At 52.0% G+C, this 20,510-nt stretch overlaps 8 non-coding genes across 8 annotated transcripts; all 8 read left to right on the top strand.

Moving 5' to 3' along the window:
• Positions 1 to 3,254: 3,254 nt before the first annotated feature.
• trnar-ccu (transfer RNA arginine (anticodon CCU)) lies at positions 3,255 to 3,327 on the top strand. The gene has a single exon. It is a non-coding gene; the product is annotated as a tRNA-Arg (tRNA).
• Positions 3,328 to 4,920: 1,593 nt separating this feature from the next.
• trnar-ccu (transfer RNA arginine (anticodon CCU)) lies at positions 4,921 to 4,993 on the top strand. The gene has a single exon. It is a non-coding gene; the product is annotated as a tRNA-Arg (tRNA).
• A 1,593-nt stretch (positions 4,994 to 6,586) lies between these two features.
• On the top strand, positions 6,587 to 6,659 carry trnar-ccu (transfer RNA arginine (anticodon CCU)). The gene has a single exon. It is a non-coding gene; the product is annotated as a tRNA-Arg (tRNA).
• A 3,261-nt stretch (positions 6,660 to 9,920) lies between these two features.
• On the top strand, positions 9,921 to 9,993 carry trnar-ccu (transfer RNA arginine (anticodon CCU)). Its single transcript has one exon. It is a non-coding gene; the product is annotated as a tRNA-Arg (tRNA).
• Positions 9,994 to 11,586: 1,593 nt separating this feature from the next.
• trnar-ccu (transfer RNA arginine (anticodon CCU)) lies at positions 11,587 to 11,659 on the top strand. Its single transcript has one exon. It is a non-coding gene; the product is annotated as a tRNA-Arg (tRNA).
• A 4,927-nt stretch (positions 11,660 to 16,586) lies between these two features.
• Positions 16,587 to 16,659, top strand: trnar-ccu (transfer RNA arginine (anticodon CCU)). Its single transcript has one exon. It is a non-coding gene; the product is annotated as a tRNA-Arg (tRNA).
• A 1,588-nt stretch (positions 16,660 to 18,247) lies between these two features.
• Positions 18,248 to 18,320, top strand: trnar-ccu (transfer RNA arginine (anticodon CCU)). Its single transcript has one exon. It is a non-coding gene; the product is annotated as a tRNA-Arg (tRNA).
• A 1,593-nt stretch (positions 18,321 to 19,913) lies between these two features.
• trnar-ccu (transfer RNA arginine (anticodon CCU)) lies at positions 19,914 to 19,986 on the top strand. Its single transcript has one exon. It is a non-coding gene; the product is annotated as a tRNA-Arg (tRNA).
• The last annotated feature ends 524 nt before the right edge of the window (positions 19,987 to 20,510 follow it).

The following is a 20,510-nucleotide window of genomic DNA, read 5'->3' on the forward strand; positions in this document are numbered from 1 at the left end:
TCTTCCTTGTGTCTCCTTAATCTGCTTTGCCAACAACCGCTTATCTGGTTTCAGTAGGTGGGGTGTTCCCTCTCGCCTTACGCTGCACTTTTGGGGATCTGCAGGATTAAAGCTGAATTCCCTGAAAGAGACTGCACAGTCACAATGGCTGAAAACCTGCTGAGAATCTCCTGGAGATGGCATGGTGGCTCAGTGGGTAGCACTGCTGCCTCGCAGCATCGGGGACCTGACTTTGATTCCTCCCTTGGCTTTCTGTTTGTGTCGAGTTTGCACCTTCTCTCCATGGGCTACTGCGGGTGCTTTGCTTTCCTCCCACAGCCCAAAGATGTGCAGGTTCGCTGGATTGGCTTTGGGGAATGCAGGCTGAGAGGATAGTGCTTGGGCCTGGATGGGATGCTCATCAGAGGCTGAGTGTGGACTTGCTGGGGTGAATGGCTTGCCCCCCTCACTCCCTGGGCTTTTATGAACAAGTTTGGAGCACATGGTCAGAGCTCTGCTGCAGATCGCAGTCAAGGCTTCGCTAAGGGACTGGCATCCAGGTGTGTGTTCATATCCTTCTTTTCCCTGATCTTCCAGAATGTTCTCTAGCTTTGGCCAAAGGGGTCATCAGCTGGGTTCACATCATCCAATGGAGTCACCTTGCCCGTAGCTAGACAACGGATTGACTCAGACTGACACTTCCAGTCATCGAGTCATAGAGATGTACAGCACACAAACACACCCTCGGTCGAACAGATATCCCAACCCAATCTAGTCCCACCTGCCAGCACCCGGACCATCTCCCTCCAAACTCTTCCTATACATATACCCATCCAGATGCCTTTTAAATGATGTAATTGTACCAGCCTCGACCACTTCCTCTGGCAGCTCATTCCACACACACACACACCACCTTCTGCCTGAAAATGTTGTCCCTTTGGTCTCTTTTATATCTTTTCCCACTCACCCTAAACCCAAGCCCTCTAGTTCTGGACTCCCACACACCAGGGAAAAGACCTTGGCTGTTTACCCTATTCATGTTCCTCATGATTTTATAAACCTCTGTATGGTCAGCCCTCAGCCTCCGATGTTTGGATCCTATCCTTAGAGGAAGCGGTATCAGCTTCCACCGCTGTGCCTCTGTGTCCAACCTCATCCGTCCTCTTTTCCAGGTCTCCCAGCTGCTGTTCATGCTTCTGCAGCACGATAGAGATCGGGGCCAGCTTCTCCTCTATCTGCTTAACCAAGATCGCGCGAGATTTGGCCAGGGCCTGGTAGGCAATCGAGCCCAAGGATCCTGCAGGCTAGGCCGGGGGCCTGGCCTCGGACACTGCCCCATCCGTCTTCAACATCTCTGGACGAAGAAAACGCAGGAAAGTTGATTTTTCACAATGTCCTGGGACTCCACAACATTTTCAGACTCCTAGGATATCGCGATGGAACGGATTGGGCGCTTGTGCTGTGGTGCTGAGCTCTGCAACACCATCGTCCGAGATCACCATCATCTTGGATCCTCACAGTGCATTGAGAGGAGAAAATCCACAAAAACACACAATGAGAGGTCAGGGCGCAGTATTTAAAGTCTGCCATGCTGCATGTAACTGTGCAGCCCCAGTGGCCTAATGGATAAGGCACTGGCTTCCTAAGCCAGGGGTTGTGGGTTCAAGTCCCATCTTGGGTGTCTGACTCTTCCTTGTGTGTCCTTAATCTGCTTTGCCAACAACCGCTTATCTCGATTCAGTTGGTGGGGTGTTCCCTCTCGCCTTACGCAGCACTTTTGGGGATCTGCAGGATTAAAGCTGAATTCCCTGAAAGAGACAGCACAGTCACAATGGCTGAAAACCTGCTGAGAATCTCCTGGAGATGGCATGGTGGCTCAGTGGGTAGCACTGCTGCCTCGCAGCATCGGGGACCTGACTTTGATTCCTCCCTTGGCTTTCTGTTTGTGTCGAGTTTGCACCTTCTCTCCATGGGCTACTGCGGGTGCTTTGCTTTCCTCCCACAGCCCAAAGATGTGCAGGTTCGCTGGATTGGCTTTGGGGAATGCAGGCTGAGAGGATAGTGCTTGGGCCTGGATGGGATGCTCATCAGAGGCTGAGTGTGGACTTGCTGGGGTGAATGGCTTGCCCCCCTCACTCCCTGGGCTTTTATGAACAAGTTTGGAGCACATGGTCAGAGCTCTGCTGCAGATCGCAGTCAAGGCTTCGCTAAGGGACTGGCATCCAGGTGTGTGTTCATATCCTTCTTTTCCCTGATCTTCCAGAATGTTCTTTAGCTTTGGCCAAAGGGGTCATCAGCTGTGTTCACATCATCCAATGGAGTCACCTTGCCCGTAGCTAGACAACGGATTGACTCAGACTGACACTTCCAGTCATCGAGTCATAGAGATGTACAGCACACAAACACACCCTCGGTCGAACAGATATCCCAACCCAATCTAGTCCCACCTGCCAGCACCCGGCCCATCTCCCTCCAAACTCTTCCTATACATATACCCATCCAGATGCCTTTTAAATGATGTAATTGTACCAGCCTCGACCACTTCCTCTGGCAGCTCATTCCACACACACACACACACACCTTCTGCCTGAAAATGTTGTCCCTTTGGTCTCTTTTATATCTTTTCCCACTCACCCTAAACCCAAGCCCTCTAGTTCTGGACTCCCACACACCAGGGAAAAGACCTTGGCTGTTTACCCTATTCATGTTCCTCATGATTTTATAAACCTCTGTATGGTCAGCCCTCAGCCTCCGATGTTTGGATCCTATCCTTAGAGGAACCGGTATCAGCTTCCACCGCTGTGCCTCTGTGTCCAACCTCATCCGTCCTCTTTTCCAGGTCTCCCAGCTGCTGTTCATGCTTCTGCAGCACGATAGAGATCGGGGCCAGCTTCTCCTCTATCTGCTTAACCAAGATCGCGCGAGATTTGGCCAGGGCCTGGTAGGCAATCGAGCCCAAGGATCCTGCAGGCTAGGCCGGGGGCCTGGCCTCGGACACTGCCCCATCCGTCTTCAACATCTCTGGACGAAGAAAACGCAGGAAAGTTGATTTTTCACAATGTCCTGGGACTCCACAACATTTTCAGACTCCTAGGATATCGCGATGGAACGGATTGGGCGCTTGTGCTGTGGTGCCGAGCTCTGCAACACCATCGTCCGAGATCACCACCATCTTGGATCCTCACAGTGCATTGAGAGGAGAAAATCCACAAAAACACACAATGAGAGGTCAGGGCGCAGTATTTAAAGTCTGCCATGCTGTATGTAGCTGTGCAGCCCCAGTGGCCTAATGGATAAGGCACTGGCTTCCTAAGCCAGGGGTTGTGGGTTCAAGTCCCATCTGGGGTGTCTGACTCTTCCTTGTGTGTCCTTAATCTGCTTTGCCAACAACCGCTTATCTGGATTCAGTTGGTGGGGTGTTCCCTCTCGCCTTACGCAGCACTTTTGGGGATCTGCAGGATTAAAGCTGAATTCCCTGAAAGAGACAGCACAGTCACAATGGCTGAAAACCTGCTGAGAATCTCCTGGAGATGGCATGGTGGCTCAGTGGGTAGCACTGCTGCCTCGCAGCATCGGGGACCTGACTTTGATTCCTCCCTTGGCTTTCTGTTTGTGTCGAGTTTGCACCTTCTCTCCATGGGCTACTGCGGGTGCTTTGCTTTCCTCCCACAGCCCAAAGATGTGCAGGTTCGCTGGATTGGCTTTGGGGAATGCAGGCTGAGAGGATAGTGCTTGGGCCTGGATGGGATGCTCATCAGAGGCTGAGTGTGGACTTGCTGGGGTGAATGGCTTGCCCCCCTCACTCCCTGGGCTTTTATGAACAAGTTTGGAGCACATGGTCAGAGCTCTGCTGCAGATCGCAGTCAAGGCTTCGCTAAGGGACTGGCATCCAGGTGTGTGTTCATATCCTTCTTTTCCCTGATCTTCCAGAATGTTCTTTAGCTTTGGCCAAAGGGGTCATCAGCTGTGTTCACATCATCCAATGGAGTCACCTTGCCCGTAGCTAGACAACGGATTGACTCAGACTGACACTTCCAGTCATCGAGTCATAGAGATGTACAGCACACAAACACACCCTCGGTCGAACAGATATCCCAACCCAATCTAGTCCCACCTGCCAGCACCCGGCCCATCTCCCTCCAAACTCTTCCTATACATATACCCATCCAGATGCCTTTTAAATGATGTAATTGTACCAGCCTCGACCACTTCCTCTGGCAGCTCATTCCACACACACACACACCACCTTCTGCCTGAAAATGTTGTCCCTTTGGTCTCTTTTATATCTTTTCCCACTCACCCTAAACCCAAGCCCTCTAGTTCTGGACTCCCACACACCAGGGAAAAGACCTTGGCTGTTTACCCTATTCATGTTCCTCATGATTTTATAAACCTCTGTATGGTCAGCCCTCAGCCTCCGATGTTTGGATCCTATCCTTAGAGGAACCGGTATCAGCTTCCACCGCTGTGCCTCTGTGTCCAACCTCATCCGTCCTCTTTTCCAGGTCTCCCAGCTGCTGTTCATGCTTCTGCAGCACGATAGAGATCGGGGCCAGCTTCTCCTCTATCTGCTTAACCAAGATCGCGCGAGATTTGGCCAGGGCCTGGTAGGCAATCGAGCCCAAGGATCCTGCAGGCTAGGCCGGGGGCCTGGCCTCGGACACTGCCCCATCCGTCTTCAACATCTCTGGACGAAGAAAACGCAGGAAAGTTGATTTTTCACAATGTCCTGGGACTCCACAACATTTTCAGACTCCTAGGATATCGCGATGGAACGGATTGGGCGCTTGTGCTGTGGTGCCGAGCTCTGCAACACCATCGTCCGAGATCACCATCATCTTGGATCCTCACAGTGCATTGAGAGGAGAAAATCCACAAAAACACACAATGAGAGGTCAGGGCGCAGTATTTAAAGTCTGCCATGCTGCATGCAACTGTGCAGCCCCAGTGGCCTAATGGATAAGGCACTGGCTTCCTAAGCCAGGGGTTGTGGGTTCAAGTCCCATCTGGGGTGTCTGACTCTTCCTTGTGTCTCCTTAATCTGCTTTGCCAACAACCGCTTATCTGGATTCAGTAGGTGGGGTGTTCCCTCTCGCCTTACGCTGCACTTTTGGGGATCTGCAGGATTAAAGCTGAATTCCCTGAAAGAGACTGCACAGTCACAATGGCTGAAAACCTGCTGAGAATCTCCTGGAGATGGCATGGTGGCTCAGTGGGTAGCACTGCTGCCTCGCAGCATCGGGGACCTGACTTTGATTCCTCCCTTGGCTTTCTGTTTGTGTCGAGTTTGCACCTTCTCTCCATGGGCTACTGCGGGTGCTTTGCTTTCCTCCCACAGCCCAAAGATGTGCAGGTTCGCTGGATTGGCTTTGGGGAATGCAGGCTGAGAGGATAGTGCTTGGGCCTGGATGGGATGCTCATCAGAGGCTGAGTGTGGACTTGCTGGGGTGAATGGCTTGCCCCCCTCACTCCCTGGGCTTTTATGAACAAGTTTGGAGCACATGGTCAGAGCTCTGCTGCAGATCGCAGTCAAGGCTTCGCTAAGGGACTGGCATCCAGGTGTGTGTTCATATCCTTCTTTTCCCTGATCTTCCAGAATGTTCTTTAGCTTTGGCCAAAGGGGTCATCAGCTGTGTTCACATCATCCAATGGAGTCACCTTGCCCGTAGCTAGACAACGGATTGACTCAGACTGACACTTCCAGTCATCGAGTCATAGAGATGTACAGCACACAAACACACCCTCGGTCGAACAGATATCCCAACCCAATCTAGTCCCACCTGCCAGCACCCGGACCATCTCCCTCCAAACTCTTCCTATACATATACCCATCCAGATGCCTTTTAAATGATGTAATTGTACCAGCCTCGACCACTTCCTCTGGCAGCTCATTCCACACACACACACACCACCTTCTGCCTGAAAATGTTGTCCCTTTGGTCTCTTTTATATCTTTTCCCACTCACCCTAAACCCAAGCCCTCTAGTTCTGGACTCCCACACACCAGGGAAAAGACCTTGGCTGTTTACCCTATTCATGTTCCTCATGATTTTATAAACCTCTGTATGGTCAGCCCTCAGCCTCCGATGTTTGGATCCTATCCTTAGAGGAACCGGTATCAGCTTCCACCGCTGTGCCTCTGTGTCCAACCTCATCCGTCCTCTTTTCCAGGTCTCCCAGCTGCTGTTCATGCTTCTACAGCACGATAGAGATCGGGGCCAGCTTCTCCTCTATCTGCTTAACCAAGATCGCGCGAGATTTGGCCAGGGCCTGGTAGGCAATCGAGCCCAAGGATCCTGCAGGCTAGGCCGGGGGCCTGGCCTCGGACACTGCCCCATCCGTCTTCAACATCTCTGGACGAAGAAAACGCAGGAAAGTTGATTTTTCACAATGTCCTGGGACTCCACAACATTTTCAGACTCCTAGGATATCGCGATGGAACGGTTTGGGCGCTTGTGCTGTGGTGCCGAGCTCTGCAACACCATCGTCCGAGATCACCATCATCTTGGATCCTCACAGTGCATTGAGAGGAGAAAATCCACAAAAACACACAATGAGAGGTCAGGGCGCAGTATTTAAAGTCTGCCATGCTGCATGTAACTGTGCAGCCCCAGTGGCCTAATGGATAAGGCACTGGCTTCCTAAGCCAGGGGTTGTGGGTTCAAGTCCCATCTGGGGTGTCTGACTCTTCCTTGTGTGTCCTTAATCTGCTTTGCCAACAACCGCTTATCTGGATTCAGTTGGTGGGGTGTTCCCTCTCGCCTTACGCTGCACTTTTGGGGATCTGCAGGATTAAAGCTGAATTCCCTGAAAGAGACAGCACAGTCACAATGGCTGAAAACCTGCTGAGAATCTCCTGGAGATGGCATGGTGGCTCAGTGGGTAGCACTGCTGCCTCGCAGCATCGGGGACCTGACTTTGATTCCTCCCTTGGCTTTCTGTTTGTGTCGAGTTTGCACCTTCTCTCCATGGGCTACTGCGGGTGCTTTGCTTTCCTCCCACAGCCCAAAGATGTGCAGGTTCGCTGGATTGGCTTTGGGGAATGCAGGCTGAGAGGATAGTGCTTGGGCCTGGATGGGATGCTCATCAGAGGCTGAGTGTGGACTTGCTGGGGTGAATGGCTTGCCCCCCTCACTCCCTGGGCTTTTATGAACAAGTTTGGAGCACATGGTCAGAGCTCTGCTGCAGATCGCAGTCAAGGCTTCGCTAAGGGACTGGCATCCAGGTGTGTGTTCATATCCTTCTTTTCCCTGATCTTCCAGAATGTTCTTTAGCTTTGGCCAAAGGGGTCATCAGCTGTGTTCACATCATCCAATGGAGTCACCTTGCCCGTAGCTAGACAACGGATTGACTCAGACTGACACTTCCAGTCATCGAGTCATAGAGATGTACAGCACACAAACACACCCTCGGTCGAACAGATATCCCAACCCAATCTAGTCCCACCTGCCAGCACCCGGACCATCTCCCTCCAAACTCTTCCTATACATATACCCATCCAGATGCCTTTTAAATGATGTAATTGTACCAGCCTCGACCACTTCCTCTGGCAGCTCATTCCACACACACACACACCACCTTCTGCCTGAAAATGTTGTCCCTTTGGTCTCTTTTATATCTTTTCCCACTCACCCTAAACCCAAGCCCTCTAGTTCTGGACTCCCACACACCAGGGAAAAGACCTTGGCTGTTTACCCTATTCATGTTCCTCATGATTTTATAAACCTCTGTATGGTCAGCCCTCAGCCTCCGATGCTTGGATCCTATCCTTAGAGGAACCGGTATCAGCTTCCACCGCTGTGCCTCTGTGTCCAACCTCATCCGTCCTCTTTTCCAGGTCTCCCAGCTGCTGTTCATGCTTCTGCAGCACGATAGAGATCGGGGCCAGCTTCTCCTCTATCTGCTTAACCAAGATCGCGCGAGATTTGGCCAGGGCCTGGTAGGCAATCGAGCCCAAGGATCCTGCAGGCTAGGCCGGGGGCCTGGCCTCAGACACTGCCCCATCCGTCTTCAACATCTCTGGACGAAGAAAACGCAGGAAAGTTGATTTTTCACAATGTCCTGGGACTCCACAACATTTTCAGACTCCTAGGATATCGCGATGGAACGGATTGGGCGCTTGTGCTGTGGTGCCGAGCTCTGCAACACCATCGTCCGAGATCACCATCATCTTGGATCCTCACAGTGCATTGAGAGGAGAAAATCCACAAAAACACACAATGAGAGGTCAGGGCGCAGTATTTAAAGTCTGCCATGCTGCATGTAACTGTGCAGCCCCAGTGGCCTAATGGATAAGGCACTGGCTTCCTAAGCCAGGGGTTGTGGGTTCAAGTCCCATCTTGGGTGTCTGACTCTTCCTTGTGTGTCCTTAATCTGCTTTGCCAACAACCGCTTATCTCGATTCAGTTGGTGGGGTGTTCCCTCTCGCCTTACGCAGCACTTTTGGGGATCTGCAGGATTAAAGCTGAATTCCCTGAAAGAGACAGCACAGTCACAATGGCTGAAAACCTGCTGAGAATCTCCTGGAGATGGCATGGTGGCTCAGTGGGTAGCACTGCTGCCTCGCAGCATCGGGGACCTGACTTTGATTCCTCCCTTGGCTTTCTGTTTGTGTCGAGTTTGCACCTTCTCTCCATGGGCTACTGCGGGTGCTTTGCTTTCCTCCCACAGCCCAAAGATGTGCAGGTTCGCTGGATTGGCTTTGGGGAATGCAGGCTGAGAGGATAGTGCTTGGGCCTGGATGGGATGCTCATCAGAGGCTGAGTGTGGACTTGCTGGGGTGAATGGCTTGCCCCCCTCACTCCCTGGGCTTTTATGAACAAGTTTGGAGCACATGGTCAGAGCTCTGCTGCAGATCGCAGTCAAGGCTTCGCTAAGGGACTGGCATCCAGGTGTGTGTTCATATCCTTCTTTTCCCTGATCTTCCAGAATGTTCTTTAGCTTTGGCCAAAGGGGTCATCAGCTGTGTTCACATCATCCAATGGAGTCACCTTGCCCGTAGCTAGACAACGGATTGACTCAGACTGACACTTCCAGTCATCGAGTCATAGAGATGTACAGCACACAAACACACCCTCGGTCGAACAGATATCCCAACCCAATCTAGTCCCACCTGCCAGCACCCGGCCCATCTCCCTCCAAACTCTTCCTATACATATACCCATCCAGATGCCTTTTAAATGATGTAATTGTACCAGCCTCGACCACTTCCTCTGGCAGCTCATTCCACACACACACACACACCACCTTCTGCCTGAAAATGTTGTCCCTTTGGTCTCTTTTATATCTTTTCCCACTCACCCTAAACCCAAGCCCTCTAGTTCTGGACTCCCACACACCAGGGAAAAGACCTTGGCTGTTTACCCTATTCATGTTCCTCATGATTTTATAAACCTCTGTATGGTCAGCCCTCAGCCTCCGATGCTTGGATCCTATCCTTAGAGGAACCGGTATCAGCTTCCACCGCTGTGCCTCTGTGTCCAACCTCATCCGTCCTCTTTTCCAGGTCTCCCAGCTGCTGTTCATGCTTCTGCAGCACGATAGAGATCGGGGCCAGCTTCTCCTCTATCTGCTTAACCAAGATCGCGCGAGATTTGGCCAGGGCCTGGTAGGCAATCGAGCCCAAGGATCCTGCAGGCTAGGCCGGGGGCCTGGCCTCGGACACTGCCCCATCCGTCTTCAACATCTCTGGACGAAGAAAACGCAGGAAAGTTGATTTTTCACAATGTCCTGGGACTCCACAACATTTTCAGACTCCTAGGATATCGCGATGGAACGGATTGGGCGCTTGTGCTGTGGTGCCGAGCTCTGCAACACCATCGTCCGAGATCACCACCATCTTGGATCCTCACAGTGCATTGAGAGGAGAAAATCCACAAAAACACACAATGAGAGGTCAGGGCGCAGTATTTAAAGTCTGCCATGCTGCATGCAACTGTGCAGCCCCAGTGGCCTAATGGATAAGGCACTGGCTTCCTAAGCCAGGGGTTGTGGGTTCAAGTCCCATCTGGGGTGTCTGACTCTTCCTTGTGTCTCCTTAATCTGCTTTGCCAACAACCGCTTATCTGGATTCAGTAGGTGGGGTGTTCCCTCTCGCCTTACGCTGCACTTTTGGGGATCTGCAGGATTAAAGCTGAATTCCCTGAAAGAGACTGCACAGTCACAATGGCTGAAAACCTGCTGAGAATCTCCTGGAGATGGCATGGTGGCTCAGTGGGTAGCACTGCTGCCTCGCAGCATCGGGGACCTGACTTTGATTCCTCCCTTGGCTTTCTGTTTGTGTCGAGTTTGCACCTTCTCTCCATGGGGTACTGCGGGTGCTTTGCTTTCCTCCCACAGCCCAAAGATGTGCAGGTTCGCTGGATTGGCTTTGGGGAATGCAGGCTGAGAGGATAGTGCTTGGGCCTGGATGGGATGCTCATCAGAGGCTGAGTGTGGACTTGCTGGGGTGAATGGCTTGTCCCCCTCACTCCCTGGGCTTTTATGAACAAGTTTGGAGCACATGGTCAGAGCTCTGCTGCAGATCGCAGTCAAGGCTTCGCTAAGGGACTGGCATCCAGGTGTGTGTTCATATCCTTCTTTTCCCTGATCTTCCAGAATGTTCTTTAGCTTTGGCCAAAGGGGTCATCAGCTGTGTTCACATCATCCAATGGAGTCACCTTGCCCGTAGCTAGACAACGGATTGACTCAGACTGACACTTCCAGTCATCGAGTCATAGAGATGTACAGCACACAAACACACCCTCGGTCGAACAGATATCCCAACCCAATCTAGTCCCACCTGCCAGCACCCGGACCATCTCCCTCCAAACTCTTCCTATACATATACCCATCCAGATGCCTTTTAAATGATGTAATTGTACCAGCCTCGACCACTTCCTCTGGCAGCTCATTCCACACACACACACACCACCTTCTGCCTGAAAATGTTGTCCCTTTGGTCTCTTTTATATCTTTTCCCACTCACCCTAAACCCAAGCCCTCTAGTTCTGGACTCCCACACACCAGGGAAAAGACCTTGGCTGTTTACCCTATTCATGTTCCTCATGATTTTATAAACCTCTGTATGGTCAGCCCTCAGCCTCCGATGCTTGGATCCTATCCTTAGAGGAACCGGTATCAGCTTCCACCGCTGTGCCTCTGTGTCCAACCTCATCCGTCCTCTTTTCCAGGTCTCCCAGCTGCTGTTCATGCTTCTGCAGCACGATAGAGATCGGGGCCAGCTTCTCCTCTATCTGCTTAACCAAGATCGCGCGAGATTTGGCCAGGGCCTGGTAGGCAATCGAGCCCAAGGATCCTGCAGGCTAGGCCGGGGGCCTGGCCTCAGACACTGCCCCATCCGTCTTCAACATCTCTGGACGAAGAAAACGCAGGAAAGTTGATTTTTCACAATGTCCTGGGACTCCACAACATTTTCAGACTCCTAGGATATCGCGATGGAACGGATTGGGCGCTTGTGCTGTGGTGCCGAGCTCTGCAACACCATCGTCCGAGATCACCATCATCTTGGATCCTCACAGTGCATTGAGAGGAGAAAATCCACAAAAACACACAATGAGAGGTCAGGGCGCAGTATTTAAAGTCTGCCATGCTGCATGTAACTGTGCAGCCCCAGTGGCCTAATGGATAAGGCACTGGCTTCCTAAGCCAGGGGTTGTGGGTTCAAGTCCCATCTGGGGTGTCTGACTCTTCCTTGTGTGTCCTTAATCTGCTTTGCCAACAACCGCTTATCTCGATTCAGTTGGTGGGGTGTTCCCTCTCGCCTTACGCAGCACTTTTGGGGATCTGCAGGATTAAAGCTGAATTCCCTGAAAGAGACAGCACAGTCACAATGGCTGAAAACCTGCTGAGAATCTCCTGGAGATGGCATGGTGGCTCAGTGGGTAGCACTGCTGCCTCGCAGCATCGGGGACCTGACTTTGATTCCTCCCTTGGCTTTCTGTTTGTGTCGAGTTTGCACCTTCTCTCCATGGGCTACTGCGGGTGCTTTGCTTTCCTCCCACAGCCCAAAGATGTGCAGGTTCGCTGGATTGGCTTTGGGGAATGCAGGCTGAGAGGATAGTGCTTGGGCCTGGATGGGATGCTCATCAGAGGCTGAGTGTGGACTTGCTGGGGTGAATGGCTTGCCCCCCTCACTCCCTGGGCTTTTATGAACAAGTTTGGAGCACATGGTCAGAGCTCTGCTGCAGATCGCAGTCAAGGCTTCGCTAAGGGACTGGCATCCAGGTGTGTGTTCATATCCTTCTTTTCCCTGATCTTCCAGAATGTTCTTTAGCTTTGGCCAAAGGGGTCATCAGCTGTGTTCACATCATCCAATGGAGTCACCTTGCCCGTAGCTAGACAACGGATTGACTCAGACTGACACTTCCAGTCATCGAGTCATAGAGATGTACAGCACACAAACACACCCTCGGTCGAACAGATATCCCAACCCAATCTAGTCCCACCTGCCAGCACCCGGCCCATCTCCCTCCAAACTCTTCCTATACATATACCCATCCAGATGCCTTTTAAATGATGTAATTGTACCAGCCTCGACCACTTCCTCTGGCAGCTCATTCCACACACACACACACACCACCTTCTGCCTGAAAATGTTGTCCCTTTGGTCTCTTTTATATCTTTTCCCACTCACCCTAAACCCAAGCCCTCTAGTTCTGGACTCCCACACACCAGGGAAAAGACCTTGGCTGTTTACCCTATTCATGTTCCTCATGATTTTATAAACCTCTGTATGGTCAGCCCTCAGCCTCCGATGCTTGGATCCTATCCTTAGAGGAACCGGTATCAGCTTCCACCGCTGTGCCTCTGTGTCCAACCTCATCCGTCCTCTTTTCCAGGTCTCCCAGCTGCTGTTCATGCTTCTGCAGCACGATAGAGATCGGGGCCAGCTTCTCCTCTATCTGCTTAACCAAGATCGCGCGAGATTTGGCCAGGGCCTGGTAGGCAATCGAGCCCAAGGATCCTGCAGGCTAGGCCGGGGGCCTGGCCTCGGACACTGCCCCATCCGTCTTCAACATCTCTGGACGAAGAAAACGCAGGAAAGTTGATTTTTCACAATGTCCTGGGACTCCACAACATTTTCAGACTCCTAGGATATCGCGATGGAACGGATTGGGCGCTTGTGCTGTGGTGCCGAGCTCTGCAACACCATCGTCCGAGATCACCACCATCTTGGATCCTCACAGTGCATTGAGAGGAGAAAATCCACAAAAACACACAATGAGAGGTCAGGGCGCAGTATTTAAAGTCTGCCATGCTGTATGTAGCTGTGCAGCCCCAGTGGCCTAATGGATAAGGCACTGGCTCCCTAAGTCCGGGGTTGTGGGTTCAAGTCCCATCTGGGGCGTCTGACTCTTCCTTGTGTGTCCTTAGTCTGCTTTGCCAACAACCGCTTATCTGGATTCCGTAGGTGGGGTGTTCCCTCTCGCCTTACGCTGCACTTTTGGGAATCTGCAGGATTAAAGCTGAATTCCCTGAAAGAGACTGCACAGTCACAATGGCTGAAAACCTGCTGAGAATCTCCTGGAGATGGCATGGTGGCTCAGTGGGTAGCACTGCTGCCTCGCAGCATCGGGGACCTGACTTTGATTCCTCCCTTGGCTTTCTGTTTGTGTCGAGTTTGCACCTTCTCTCCATGGGCTACTGCGGGTGCTTTGCTTTCCTCCCACAGCCCAAAGATGTGCAGGTTCGCTGGATTGGCTTTGGGGAATGCAGGCTGAGAGGATAGTGGTTGGGCCTGGATGGGATGCTCATCAGAGGCTGAGTGTGGACTTGCTGGGGTGAATGGCTTGTCCCCCTCACTCCCTGGGCTTTTATGAACAAGTTTGGAGCACATGGTCAGAGCTCTGCTGCAGATCGCAGTCAAGGCTTCGCTAAGGGACTGGCATCCAGGTGTGTGTTCATATCCTTCTTTTCCCTGATCTTCCAGAATGTTCTTTAGCTTTGGCCAAAGGGGTCATCAGCTGTGTTCACATCATCCAATGGAGTCACCTTGCCCGTAGCTAGACAACGGATTGACTCAGACTGACACTTCCAGTCATCGAGTCATAGAGATGTACAGCACACAAACACACCCTCGGTCGAACAGATATCCCAACCCAATCTAGTCCCACCTGCCAGCACCCGGCCCATCTCCCTCCAAACTCTTCCTATACATATACCCATCCAGATGCCTTTTAAATGATGTAATTGTACCAGCCTCGACCACTTCCTCTGGCAGCTCATTCCACACACACACACACCACCTTCTGCCTGAAAATGTTGTCCCTTTGGTCTCTTTTATATCTTTTCCCACTCACCCTAAACCCAAGCCCTCTAGTTCTGGACTCCCACACACCAGGGAAAAGACCTTGGCTGTTTACCCTATTCATGTTCCTCATGATTTTATAAACCTCTGTATGGTCAGCCCTCAGCCTCCGATGTTTGGATCCTATCCTTAGAGGAACCGGTATCAGCTTCCACCGCTGTGCCTCTGTGTCCAACCTCATCCGTCCTCTTTTCCAGGTCTCCCAGCTGCTGTTCATGCTTCTGCAGCACGATAGAGATCGGGGCCAGCTTCTCCTCTATCTGCTTAACCAAGATCGCGCGAGATTTGGCCAGGGCCTGGTAGGCAATCGAGCCCAAGGATCCTGCAGGCTAGGCCGGGGGCCTGGCCTCGGACACTGCCCCATCCGTCTTCAACATCTCTGGACGAAGAAAACGCAGGAAAGTTGATTTTTCACAATGTCCTGGGACTCCACAACATTTTCAGACTCCTAGGATATCGCGATGGAACGGATTGGGCGCTTGTGCTGTGGTGCCGAGCTCTGCAACACCATCGTCCGAGATCACCACCATCTTGGATCCTCACAGTGCATTGAGAGGAGAAAATCCACAAAAACACACAATGAGAGGTCAGGGCGCAGTATTTAAAGTCTGCCATGCTCTATGTAGCTGTGCAGCCCCAGTGGCCTAATGGATAAGGCACTGGCTTCCTAAGCCAGGGGTTGTGGGTTCTAGTCCCATCTGGGGTGTCTGACTCTTCCTTGTGTGTCCTTAATCTGCTTTGCCAACAACCGCTTATCTGGATTCAGTTGGTGGGGTGTTCCCTCTCGCCTTACGCAGCACTTTTGGGGATCTGCAGGATTAAAGCTGAATTCCCTGAAAGAGACAGCACAGTCACAATGGCTGAAAACCTGCTGAGAATCTCCTGGAGATGGCATGGTGGCTCAGTGGGTAGCACTGCTGCCTCGCAGCATCGGGGACCTGACTTTGATTCCTCCCTTGGCTTTCTGTTTGTGTCGAGTTTGCACCTTCTCTCCATGGGCTACTGCGGGTGCTTTGCTTTCCTCCCACAGCCCAAAGATGTGCAGGTTCGCTGGATTGGCTTTGGGGAATGCAGGCTGAGAGGATAGTGGTTGGGCCTGGATGGGATGCTCATCAGAGGCTGAGTGTGGACTTGCTGGGGTGAATGGCTTGCCCCCCTCACTCCCTGGGCTTTTATGAACAAGTTTGGAGCACATGGTCAGAGCTCTGCTGCAGATCGCAGTCAAGGCTTCGCTAAGGGACTGGCATCCAGGTGTGTGTTCATATCCTTCTTTTCCCTGATCTTCCAGAATGTTCTTTAGCTTTGGCCAAAGGGGTCATCAGCTGTGTTCACATCATCCAATGGAGTCACCTTGCCCGTAGCTAGACAACGGATTGACTCAGACTGACACTTCCAGTCATCGAGTCATAGAGATGTACAGCACACAAACACACCCTCGGTCGAACAGATATCCCAACCCAATCTAGTCCCACCTGCCAGCACCCGGCCCATCTCCCTCCAAACTCTTCCTATACATATACCCATCCAGATGCCTTTTAAATGATGTAATTGTACCAGCCTCGACCACTTCCTCTGGCAGCTCATTCCACACACACACACACCACCTTCTGCCTGAAAATGTTGTCCCTTTGGTCTCTTTTATATCTTTTCCCACTCACCCTAAACCCAAGCCCTCTAGTTCTGGACTCCCACACACCAGGGAAAAGACCTTGGCTGTTTACCCTATTCATGTTCCTCATGATTTTATAAACCTCTGTATGGTCAGCCCTCAGCCTCCGATGCTTGGATCCTATCCTTAGAGGAACCGGTATCAGCTTCCACCGCTGTGCCTCTGTGTCCAACCTCATCCGTCCTCTTTTCCAGGTCTCCCAGCTGCTGTTCATGCTTCTGCAGCACGATAGAGATCGGGGCCAGCTTCTCCTCTATCTGCTTAACCAAGATCGCGCGAGATTTGGCCAGGGCCTGGTAGGCAATCGAGCCCAAGGATCCTGCAGGCTAGGCCGGGGGCCTGGCCTCGGACACTGCCCCATCCGTCTTCAACATCTCTGGACGAAGAAAACGCAGGAAAGTTGATTTTTCACAATGTCCTGGGACTCCACAACATTTTCAGACTCCTAGGATATCGCGATGGAACGGATTGGGCGCTTGTGCTGTGGTGCCGAGCTCTGCAACACCATCGTCCGAGATCACCATCATCTTGGATCCTCACAGTGCATTGAGAGGAGAAAATCCACAAAAACACACAATGAGAGGTCAGGGCGCAGTATTTAAAGTCTGCCATGCTGCATGTAACTGTGCAGCCCCAGTGGCCTAATGGATAAGGCACTGGCTTCCTAAGCCAGGGGTTGTGGGTTCAAGTCCCATCTGGGGTGTCTGACTCTTCCTTGTGTGTCCTTAATCTGCTTTGCCAACAACCGCTTGTCTGGATTCAGTTGGTGGGGTGTTCCCTCTCGCCTTACGCTGCACTTTTGGGGATCTGCAGGATTAAAGCTGAATTCCCTGAAAGAGACAGCACAGTCACAATGGCTGAAAACCTGCTGAGAATCTCCTGGAGATGGCATGGTGGCTCAGTGGGTAGCACTGCTGCCTCGCAGCATCGGGGACCTGACTTTGATTCCTCCCTTTCTGTTTGTGTCGAGTTTGCACCTTCTCTCCATGGGCTACTGCGGGTGCTTTGCTTTCCTCCCACAGCCCAAAGATGTGCAGGTTCGCTGGATTGGCTTTGGGGAATGCAGGCTGAGAGGATAGTGCTTGGGCCTGGATGGGATGCTCATCAGAGGCTGAGTGTGGACTTGCTGGGGTGAATGGCTTGCCCCCCTCACTCCCTGGGCTTTTATGAACAAGTTTGGAGCACATGGTCAGAGCTCTGCTGCAGATCGCAGTCAAGGCTTCGCTAAGGGACTGGCATCCAGGTGTGTGTTCATATCCTTCTTTTCCCTGATCTTCCAGAATGTTCTTTAGCTTTGGCCAAAGGGGTCATCAGCTGTGTTCACATCATCCAATGGAGTCACCTTGCCCGTAGCTAGACAACGGATTGACTCAGACTGACACTTCCAGTCATCGAGTCATAGAGATGTACAGCACACAAACACACCCTCGGTCGAACAGATATCCCAACCCAATCTAGTCCCACCTGCCAGCACCCGGCCCATCTCCCTCCAAACTCTTCCTATACATATACCCATCCAGATGCCTTTTAAATGATGTAATTGTACCAGCCTCGACCACTTCCTCTGGCAGCTCATTCCACACACACACACACCACCTTCTGCCTGAAAATGTTGTCCCTTTGGTCTCTTTTATATCTTTTCCCACTCACCCTAAACCCAAGCCCTCTAGTTCTGGACTCCCACACACCAGGGAAAAGACCTTGGCTGTTTACCCTATTCATGTTCCTCATGATTTTATAAACCTCTGTATGGTCAGCCCTCAGCCTCCGATGCTTGGATCCTATCCTTAGAGGAACCGGTATCAGCTTCCACCGCTGTGCCTCTGTGTCCAACCTCATCCGTCCTCTTTTCCAGGTCTCCCAGCTGCTGTTCATGCTTCTGCAGCACGATAGAGATCGGGGCCAGCTTCTCCTCTATCTGCTTAACCAAGATCGCGCGAGATTTGGCCAGGGCCTGGTAGGCAATCGAGCCCAAGGATCCTGCAGGCTAGGCCGGGGGCCTGGCCTCGGACACTGCCCCATCCGTCTTCAACATCTCTGGACGAAGAAAACGCAGGAAAGTTGATTTTTCACAATGTCCTGGGACTCCACAACATTTTCAGACTCCTAGGATATCGCGATGGAACGGATTGGGCGCTTGTGCTGTGGTGCCGAGCTCTGCAACACCATCGTCCGAGATCACCATCATCTTGGATCCTCACAGTGCATTGAGAGGAGAAAATCCACAAAAACACACAATGAGAGGTCAGGGCGCAGTATTTAAAGTCTGCCATGCTGCATGCAACTGTGCAGCCCCAGTGGCCTAATGGATAAGGCACTGGCTTCCTAAGCCAGGGGTTGTGGGTTCAAGTCCCATCTGGGGTGTCTGACTCTTCCTTGTGTCTCCTTAATCTGCTTTGCCAACAACCGCTTATCTGGATTCAGTAGGTGGGGTGTTCCCTCTCGCCTTACGCTGCACTTTTGGGGATCTGCAGGATTAAAGCTGAATTCCCTGAAAGAGACTGCACAGTCACAATGGCTGAAAACCTGCTGAGAATCTCCTGGAGATGGCATGGTGGCTCAGTGGGTAGCACTGCTGCCTCGCAGCATCGGGGACCTGACTTTGATTCCTCCCTTGGCTTTCTGTTTGTGTCGAGTTTGCACCTTCTCTCCATGGGCTACTGCGGGTGCTTTGCTTTCCTCCCACAGCCCAAAGATGTGCAGGTTCGCTGGATTGGCTTTGGGGAATGCAGGCTGAGAGGATAGTGCTTGGGCCTGGATGGGATGCTCATCAGAGGCTGAGTGTGGACTTGCTGGGGTGAATGGCTTGTCCCCCTCACTCCCTGGGCTTTTATGAACAAGTTTGGAGCACATGGTCAGAGCTCTGCTGCAGATCGCAGTCAAGGCTTCGCTAAGGGACTGGCATCCAGGTGTGTGTTCATATCCTTCTTTTCCCTGATCTTCCAGAATGTTCTTTAGCTTTGGCCAAAGGGGTCATCAGCTGTGTTCACATCATCCAATGGAGTCACCTTGCCCGTAGCTAGACAACGGATTGACTCAGACTGACACTTCCAGTCATCGAGTCATAGAGATGTACAGCACACAAACACACCCTCGGTCGAACAGATATCCCAACCCAATCTAGTCCCACCTGCCAGCACCCGGACCATCTCCCTCCAAACTCTTCCTATACATATACCCATCCAGATGCCTTTTAAATGATGTAATTGTACCAGCCTCGACCACTTCCTCTGGCAGCTCATTCCACACACACACACACCACCTTCTGCCTGAAAATGTTGTCCCTTTGGTCTCTTTTATATCTTTTCCCACTCACCCTAAACCCAAGCCCTCTAGTTCTGGACTCCCACACACCAGGGAAAAGACCTTGGCTGTTTACCCTATTCATGTTCCTCATGATTTTATAAACCTCTGTATGGTCAGCCCTCAGCCTCCGATGCTTGGATCCTATCCTTAGAGGAACCGGTATCAGCTTCCACCGCTGTGCCTCTGTGTCCAACCTCATCCGTCCTCTTTTCCAGGTCTCCCAGCTGCTGTTCATGCTTCTGCAGCACGATAGAGATCGGGGCCAGCTTCTCCTCTATCTGCTTAACCAAGATCGCGCGAGATTTGGCCAGGGCCTGGTAGGCAATCGAGCCCAAGGATCCTGCAGGCTAGGCCGGGGGCCTGGCCTCAGACACTGCCCCATCCGTCTTCAACATCTCTGGACGAAGAAAACGCAGGAAAGTTGATTTTTCACAATGTCCTGGGACTCCACAACATTTTCAGACTCCTAGGATATCGCGATGGAACGGATTGGGCGCTTGTGCTGTGGTGCCGAGCTCTGCAACACCATCGTCCGAGATCACCATCATCTTGGATCCTCACAGTGCATTGAGAGGAGAAAATCCACAAAAACACACAATGAGAGGTCAGGGCGCAGTATTTAAAGTCTGCCATGCTGCATGTAACTGTGCAGCCCCAGTGGCCTAATGGATAAGGCACTGGCTTCCTAAGCCAGGGGTTGTGGGTTCAAGTCCCATCTGGGGTGTCTGACTCTTCCTTGTGTGTCCTTAATCTGCTTTGCCAACAACCGCTTATCTGGATTCAGTTGGTGGGGTGTTCCCTCTCGCCTTACGCAGCACTTTTGGGGATCTGCAGGATTAAAGCTGAATTCCCTGAAAGAGACAGCACAGTCACAATGGCTGAAAACCTGCTGAGAATCTCCTGGAGATGGCATGGTGGCTCAGTGGGTAGCACTGCTGCCTCGCAGCATCGGGGACCTGACTTTGATTCCTCCCTTGGCTTTCTGTTTGTGTCGAGTTTGCACCTTCTCTCCATGGGCTACTGCGGGTGCTTTGCTTTCCTCCCACAGCCCAAAGATGTGCAGGTTCGCTGGATTGGCTTTGGGGAATGCAGGCTGAGAGGATAGTGCTTGGGCCTGGATGGGATGCTCATCAGAGGCTGAGTGTGGACTTGCTGGGGTGAATGGCTTGCCCCCCTCACTCCCTGGGCTTTTATGAACAAGTTTGGAGCACATGGTCAGAGCTCTGCTGCAGATCGCAGTCAAGGCTT

This window comes from Hemiscyllium ocellatum, chromosome 33 (genome assembly GCF_020745735.1).
Source record: "Hemiscyllium ocellatum isolate sHemOce1 chromosome 33, sHemOce1.pat.X.cur, whole genome shotgun sequence".
Classification (NCBI taxonomy): Eukaryota; Metazoa; Chordata; class Chondrichthyes; order Orectolobiformes; family Hemiscylliidae; genus Hemiscyllium; species Hemiscyllium ocellatum.